This window comes from Dipodomys spectabilis, unplaced genomic scaffold (assembly GCF_019054845.1).
Source record: "Dipodomys spectabilis isolate Male_0828 unplaced genomic scaffold, ASM1905484v1 ptg000231l, whole genome shotgun sequence".
Classification (NCBI taxonomy): Eukaryota; Metazoa; Chordata; class Mammalia; order Rodentia; family Heteromyidae; genus Dipodomys; species Dipodomys spectabilis.
In genome coordinates this window covers 1,860,666-1,867,524 of record NW_024870908.1, presented here as the reverse complement: position 1 = coordinate 1,867,524, position 6,859 = coordinate 1,860,666, and the positions used below count along the sequence as shown (strand labels likewise).

The window sequence follows — 6,859 nt, the reverse complement described above, 5'->3', positions numbered from 1 at the left end:
CGGTGTACGGCTACCTCTTATGATTTTCTGCACAGTCGTCACAAACTCTCTATTAGCCATGCCTGGGCCTTTCCTCATGGGAGGGTTCCCTCCCCAGCTCCATCCACTCAATATAGAACCTTGTTTATGGTGTGATTCTGTTCAAAGTCCTTTTATTTAATATATCGTCATTCATGAACACTGAACTGTGGTCGACAGCAACATAACTCAAGGCTAAACAAAGCTTATCTAATATGCACACTGCAGCTTTCTTGTGTTTTGGAAATTCTAGATGACCCCTTAGCACTGTGTGTGTGTGGGGGGGACATGAACAGAAAATTCGTGAAGGTGAACATCACTGTTCAGTAATGTGTGCTGTATGTATGTGTGCATGTGTATTTTACAGGAGCACAGATTTTCTTTATTTAATTTCCATTTGTTTTAATTCTACAGGGTTACAGCATCACACACATCCTGTGTCTGATGGCCTTAGCAGGAAGGTTGCTTCAGAATTTGGCACGAACCATGCCAGAGTTTCCATGGGCACGAGTTACCTTTCCCCAGATGACTGGTTCTGTTAGGTTTGTCACCAGGAGTCACTGTGGGTTTTTTTTTGGGGGGGGGGGGTTGTGCTTTATAAACACAAGCACATCTCTTGTCCAACTAGAAATCGCTATCACCTTCAATTTTAAAGAGAGCCGTGTGCTCCCCCTTTGCTTCCAGAGACCTCATTGATAGCCAGCAAAAGTGGTTTTGCATCACAGCCTTCCTTCCAGACATTTTGCCTTTTAGAAGTCCTGTCCCCAGTAGGCTTCCATAGGCTCCAAGATGGCAGAGAGAGGAAGGCCAGCAACCTACTTTTCAAGGTGGAAAAGAAAACTATGTAACGTGAAGGTGTCTGTGACTCACTCCTATAATTTGAGCTACTTAGGAGGTAGGGATCTGAGGATCCAAGTTCAAATCCAGTCTGGCAGACCAATCCAAGAGAGTCATTTCTTCAATTAATTAATAAAAACTGCTATTGGAGACATGGCTGAAGTGGTTGGTTGAACACCAGTGCTGACGTCCATGCCCTCTCCAAATAAAAACAAAAAAGACCCCAACACCAAAAAACACCTTGGAGACAAAATAAAGCTTAGAGTTCAAGCCCTCGTGGTGGCACCAAAGAACAAAACAAGTAAGCAAACAATGACGATAAAAAAATTGCTATGTCTCGGGGCTGGGAAGGTGGCTCAGTGGTAGAGCGCTTGCCTTGCATACCTGAGGCCCACATAAGCAAAAAGAAAAAAGCCGGAAGTGGTGCTGTGGCTCAAGTGGTAGAGCGCTAGCCTTGAGCTGAAGAGCTGAGGGACAGCACCCAGGCCCAGAGTTCAGGCCCCACGACCGGACCCCCAAAAAAAAAAATACTATGTCTCGAGACATACATTCTCATGTTTTTCCATGAGACTTTTTAAAAATAAATAATGATTGTTTGTACAAAATGATCTTATATTTTTTTTAAATCTACAAATAAAACTTTTTAGCAACATAAGAAAACTCTGGAGTAGTAAAGCTGGTAGAAGATGGAGAGCAATTCCACCTCCTGGCACCTCGGGCGGGGCACTGCCTGACTCGGCTCCTGCAGAGTTCTGCTCATGTCTGTGCAAGGCTGCAACAGTGCCGCAGGCATTAATGGGGGGCTACAGATAACTGGGCTAGCAGGAGACCTGTCTAATACAGACAGGTCTGCAAACCATGAGAATAGACCTGTATATCTTACAAGACATCCATTTATTATCCGAAGTCCCCCAACCAGAATATAAACTCCAAGAGAAGCACATTTGCATCTGTTTCTGTAAACTGTTGCATCTTCGACAACTAGAGCATTTTCAATTCCTTCAAGACCGTTGGCTGCTTAAGGAAGCCTGAGGCCGTGGAGTCTAAATGTGCAGAGATCCAGCATGTCTACGTGGGGGAGGATCTTAGAGAACTGTTAGCCAGTTAGTGGTGACTATTGTGGAGGAGAAGCAAAAGCCCAGAGAGGGGCAGTGATGACCCAAAAGACACACAGTTCGTCTGGGGCAGAATAAGTTCATCCCTAAGCTATGGCTCAGGGTTTCCTTCTACCTTGGCTATCCTGCCAGCACCTTATAGATGGAACCTCCGTTATTACTGGGCCGTCTCAGGGTATCTGGCTTTGTGCTTCAGAACAAAGTGAGCGTTCAATAAATGCTGACAGATCCGATTACAGGAAAGGAAGGGAGAATTCCCAGAAGATCAAAAGGCAGCCTGCACTTTCAGCTAAAGTCAATCACTCCAGCTGGAAGGACTGACTTAATTTTTAAGCATTAACTCTAACGGGGGAAAAAAAGTTCTTGAGGAAGAAAGTAGGGCTGTATGTATAAGACTTCCAAGGAATGAAAAACTCAAATTGGCTTTAAAATGAATGGGGGGCGGGGGATTGTTTATTGACTGTGGTAACAGAAAAGTCCAGAATTAGTGTGGATTTCAGGTGTGGTTTTCTCCAGAGAGTGAAAATAGAGTTTGCCATTTTGCAGCTCTGTTTCTCTGCAGTTGTCTTTTCCCTGTCTGCAGAGTCCAGAGGAAAAGAGCTGTGTGCTCCGGAGTTCCCACACAAGACCTGAGAATCACTGTGCTTGGATGGGCTTCTGTCACTCATCTACCCTTGAACCAAACACTTTAGCCAGAGAAGGGTAGAAGCCGTGGATTGGCTGGATAAGTCACATGCAATAACCATAGGGTCCGATGAGGGTGTCAATAGCCAAAGAATCTTCCATCATAATTTAGTTTTTTGGTAGAAAGAGGAGTAAGGGAATAAACTCCACAAAATGATTGATTTTTTTTCAGTACACTAAATACTTAGGGGAGGCCATACAGCTTCCAGGGATTCTCAAAGAAGGAACAGAATTTGAGAAATGGCTAGTTAAAAAAAATAATAATTTTCCCTACAAACATTATTGTTCCACATCTCATGCTAAAGTCTGGGGATATGGAGTGAAAAATCTTGACCAACCCTTCCTTCCTTCCTTCCTTTCTTCCTACCTTCCTTCCTCCTTTCCTTTCCCTTCCCTTGCTTCCTTTTTTCTCTCCTTCCTTTCCTTCTTCTCCTCATTCTTTTTTTCTATCATTATAAGATAAAATATTTTCAGAATAGTTAAGACTAGATTATTCAGGCAAACACAAATCCTGTTGCAAGAAAAATATCCAAGTATATAAAAACTGAAATGAAGGGGGGAGGAAGTCTTGATTTATACCCACAAAAAAAAAAAGAAAAAAAACCCAGCATTGTTTTGGTGTCATTTTCTCCTAACATTCTCTCTTAGGATATCATACATATGCAAGAAGAAAAAACATCTGCCATGATAAGCAGACTCTCTGGCGGCGTTCAGCCAGTCCCCTAACATTTGCCCGGTTGGTGAATGTCACAGTCAGGGGGCATTTCCATAAGCCACTCTGCATTCCTGCCCTCCACTGAAGTCTGGCCTCACACCCAGAGAGGCTCCCAAGACTTTGTCCTCCTGCTCTTGTCAGACAGCGACTCTGCGGTTGAGCGTTCTGGCAGAGCAGGGACACTGGACAGGAGCCTCTCCTTGTCCCACTGATAGCTACCAGGAGGGGGAAAAAAAGAGTTCTTTGCAGAAACCTTTTTATATTGCTTCGGATGTACTTGCTTACGGTATGTGCTGAAGTCTGCAAACCATGCAGGCAATGCTCAGGTTCAGAGCTCAGCAATCCCAGCAATGATGAGCTTTGGGGAGTTTGGGATGTTTTGAACTCCCATGGGTTCTATGAGTTCACTGTGTCACGAAGCTTGCCCAGACAGGGACATGAGTGGCCCTGGATGCCAGGTGATGGGCTGACGGATTTGCCTAGCACCAAGCCCTGAAATAGACTAGATGCTAAGTAAGAGTGAAGTCCTTTTAGAATGTAGCAGCAAAAGGAGGAGGAGGCGGAGGAGGCAGAAGCAGCAGCCCGGCACCAGTGGCTCACTCCTAGCTACTCAGGAGGCTGAGATCTGAGGATCTCGGTTCAAAGCCAGTCCAGGCAGGAAAAGTCCGTGAGACTCTTATCTCCAGTAAACCACCAGAAAACCAGAAGTGGTGCTGTGGCTTAAATGGTAGAGTGCTCACCTTGAGCTGAAGAGCTCAGGGACAGTGCCCAGGCCCAAAGTTCAAGCCCCACAACTGGCAAAAAAAAAAAGGAAGTGCCAGATAGGGGTGTTTATTTATTGGTTGTTTTGCAAATTAGCTCAATGGGGAAGGGGAAGTGAAGTACAGATGGATTGGCTGGTGTACCTGACGCGTTAAACAGAGGACTGGTTTGAGAATGGAACAGAGCCACGGATGCCATTGTGGGTGCGAGCGTTTGTAGGCCTCTCCATCTCTTGGACTGCTTCTTTGTATGGGGTGATCTGGGCTTATGTTCACATTCCACACAGGCTTTCTCTCCACGTGGAGGAAATATTGGGGTTCCCAGTTACTACTGTTCATTCTGCCTTGTGATATGTAAGGCAATGCTTTTTGCTCTAGCACCAAATAGGGAATTGCAAAGGGAATGCTCTGACTGGCCTGGCTTAAGTAGAATACCAATTTGGGGAACTAGAAGGATGGGGTTGCATGACATGTCAGTCTTGGAGGGTACATCTATCTTAATGGTACGGTCACCCAATGAAGCAAATTAAAAAAAAAAAAACAGTGTAAGTATGGGCAACACACAATTCCTTCACTATGAGAAATGTGGAATTAACTGGATGTCTTACGCTTTATCTAACATCTTAACGGAGGCAGGATGAGAATTCTGTGGAAAATTCACCCGGTCCCCTGCTAGGGAAGAGAAAGAGACATCCACAAGACCACTCATTGGGTAAACTGAGAAAATGTTGTCTTTGGTTCTGTTTCTCTTAACTTTTTTCCACACTTGAAAGAACACACAACTTGATGGGGAAAACTAGAAACTCTGAGCCAAAGTTTGTCTGGTTTAAAATTAAAAAAAATAACAAGCTCTAGAGAGTATGATGTTAACAGTTCTGAGATATAAAAGGAGTCCTGGCCCAAATAATGGCTTTCAGAAAGATAGGGTGAACTCAGTTAAGAAGACTTATCTGCTATATGACTCATTGAATAATATGTCTGTTTCCATAGTGAATTTCCCGAGAGGGAAAGGGCCTATGTGATTTTCCTCAATTACCTCAGACCATGGAAACATAAAACAGCTTTCTGGGAAACAGCTTTCTGCAGGAATTACAACATCCCGGAAGGGGCAGGGCCAAGTTCTTAACTAGCTTTATCTTCAATTGGATGGTTCTGACACACTCAGTCCTCTCTACTACTCCAGGGTATGTATGAAGGACAAAATAAAAGGAACTATTGCTTCTATTTTCAACTAAAATTAAGATACAGGGATTGCAATGCGTCCCTCCCCCCACAAATAAAAATGTCCATCACCCAAACATCTGAACATTGCGTCCTAGACAGCTGGGCCAATTCAAGTTCCATCATCTTTTTCAACTTCTCTCTGCAGGCTTTTTGCTTTACACTTCTGTTCCTAAATTATACCTCCCCGCATGCATTGCAACAGGAAGCAGAGAGAGAAGAAAAGATCGAATTCCAATGTCTTTTTCACTCTGGAAGGGCGCTCTACTGCTTGAGACATGTCTCCAGTCTCATAGACTCTAATTTCTACAGTGTTTAAGTGTTGGTTTATTTTAAGTCTGGCCTTTTATTTTCACAAATTCACAGAAATCAAGAGCTGGAGGGAATTTTAATAGAAGAGGAGAAAGGAATCTCACTGTGACCTCCAAGCCAATGGCTTGATCGAGTTAATTTCTCTCCATGAAAAGACTTTGGGAGTAAAAGGTTTTTATTCCTCTCTGCTGCCGCTGTTTTATACTTCTCTCAATGACACACTATTCTGCATTCCCAAGGAGCTCTCAGCTGCTTATTTAAAAGCTTGTCAACCTCTGCCCCTCTGCCAAGTTTCTTCTAAGGAACAACATCCAGGAAGCTTCTGTTTCCTTTGTGTCCCCCACCCTCCATCCTCCACATTCTGTTTGCTCTCCACATCCCATTGAAAATTGGATACTGGGAGTTGCCTGCTATGATAATGAACCATTCATGTTTCAACTTGAAAAGGCATTTAAGACACCTGTTTTCATTAGTAATTATAGATAATTGCTATGGTGGATAGTTTTTCTCCCCTTTAATTATGGTACAGAAAAAAGGTCTTTAAGAAATGGAACAATTAATTTCCTGAAACCTTACTGAGAGCAAAGTATGATGTTAGCCCTCTCTTTGGGAAGTATTTGTAGGTAATTGGCTTGGATGCTTGCAAGGGGGAGAAGTAAATTATATTCTGGAGTCTGTCTCTGACATATCTCAGACATGGATGCCTATTTTTAATATTTATATTTTTTTGCCCGAGTTCACTCATTTATTCTACAAACACTTATTGAATGATTTTTTTGTGGGCCAGTTGCCTTATCAAACACCGAAAGTTCAATGACTACTTATTCATCTACTTATTCATTCAACAATTAGATAATTGCTATGCACAAAGCACTAATATTTAAAAACGGATTGCAACTGTGAAGGCTCAGTATGACTAGGCAAATCATTTCTCCTAAAAAATAACGTTCCTGTTGTCTGAGTTTGTATTCCACATCTAAGTTGTTGTTTTTTTTTAAATTACATTTACATCATGAGAAATCTACATACTTATTGAGAGTAAGAAAGTAGTTAAATGAATCATGGTTATCTCCAGTCATTAATAAACAGATACAGGGTACTGCTCTATGTAGGATACAGGATACACATACATACACACACACACACACACATTAGGATATATATTAGATATAAATATATTTATGTGTGTGTGTGTG

At 42.6% G+C, this 6,859-nt stretch overlaps 1 pseudogene; it reads right to left on the bottom strand.

Annotated features, from left to right (window-relative positions):
* Positions 1–404: 404 nt before the first annotated feature.
* Positions 405–6,859, bottom strand: part of LOC122123710 — a 91,047-nt pseudogene continuing 84,592 nt past the window's right edge.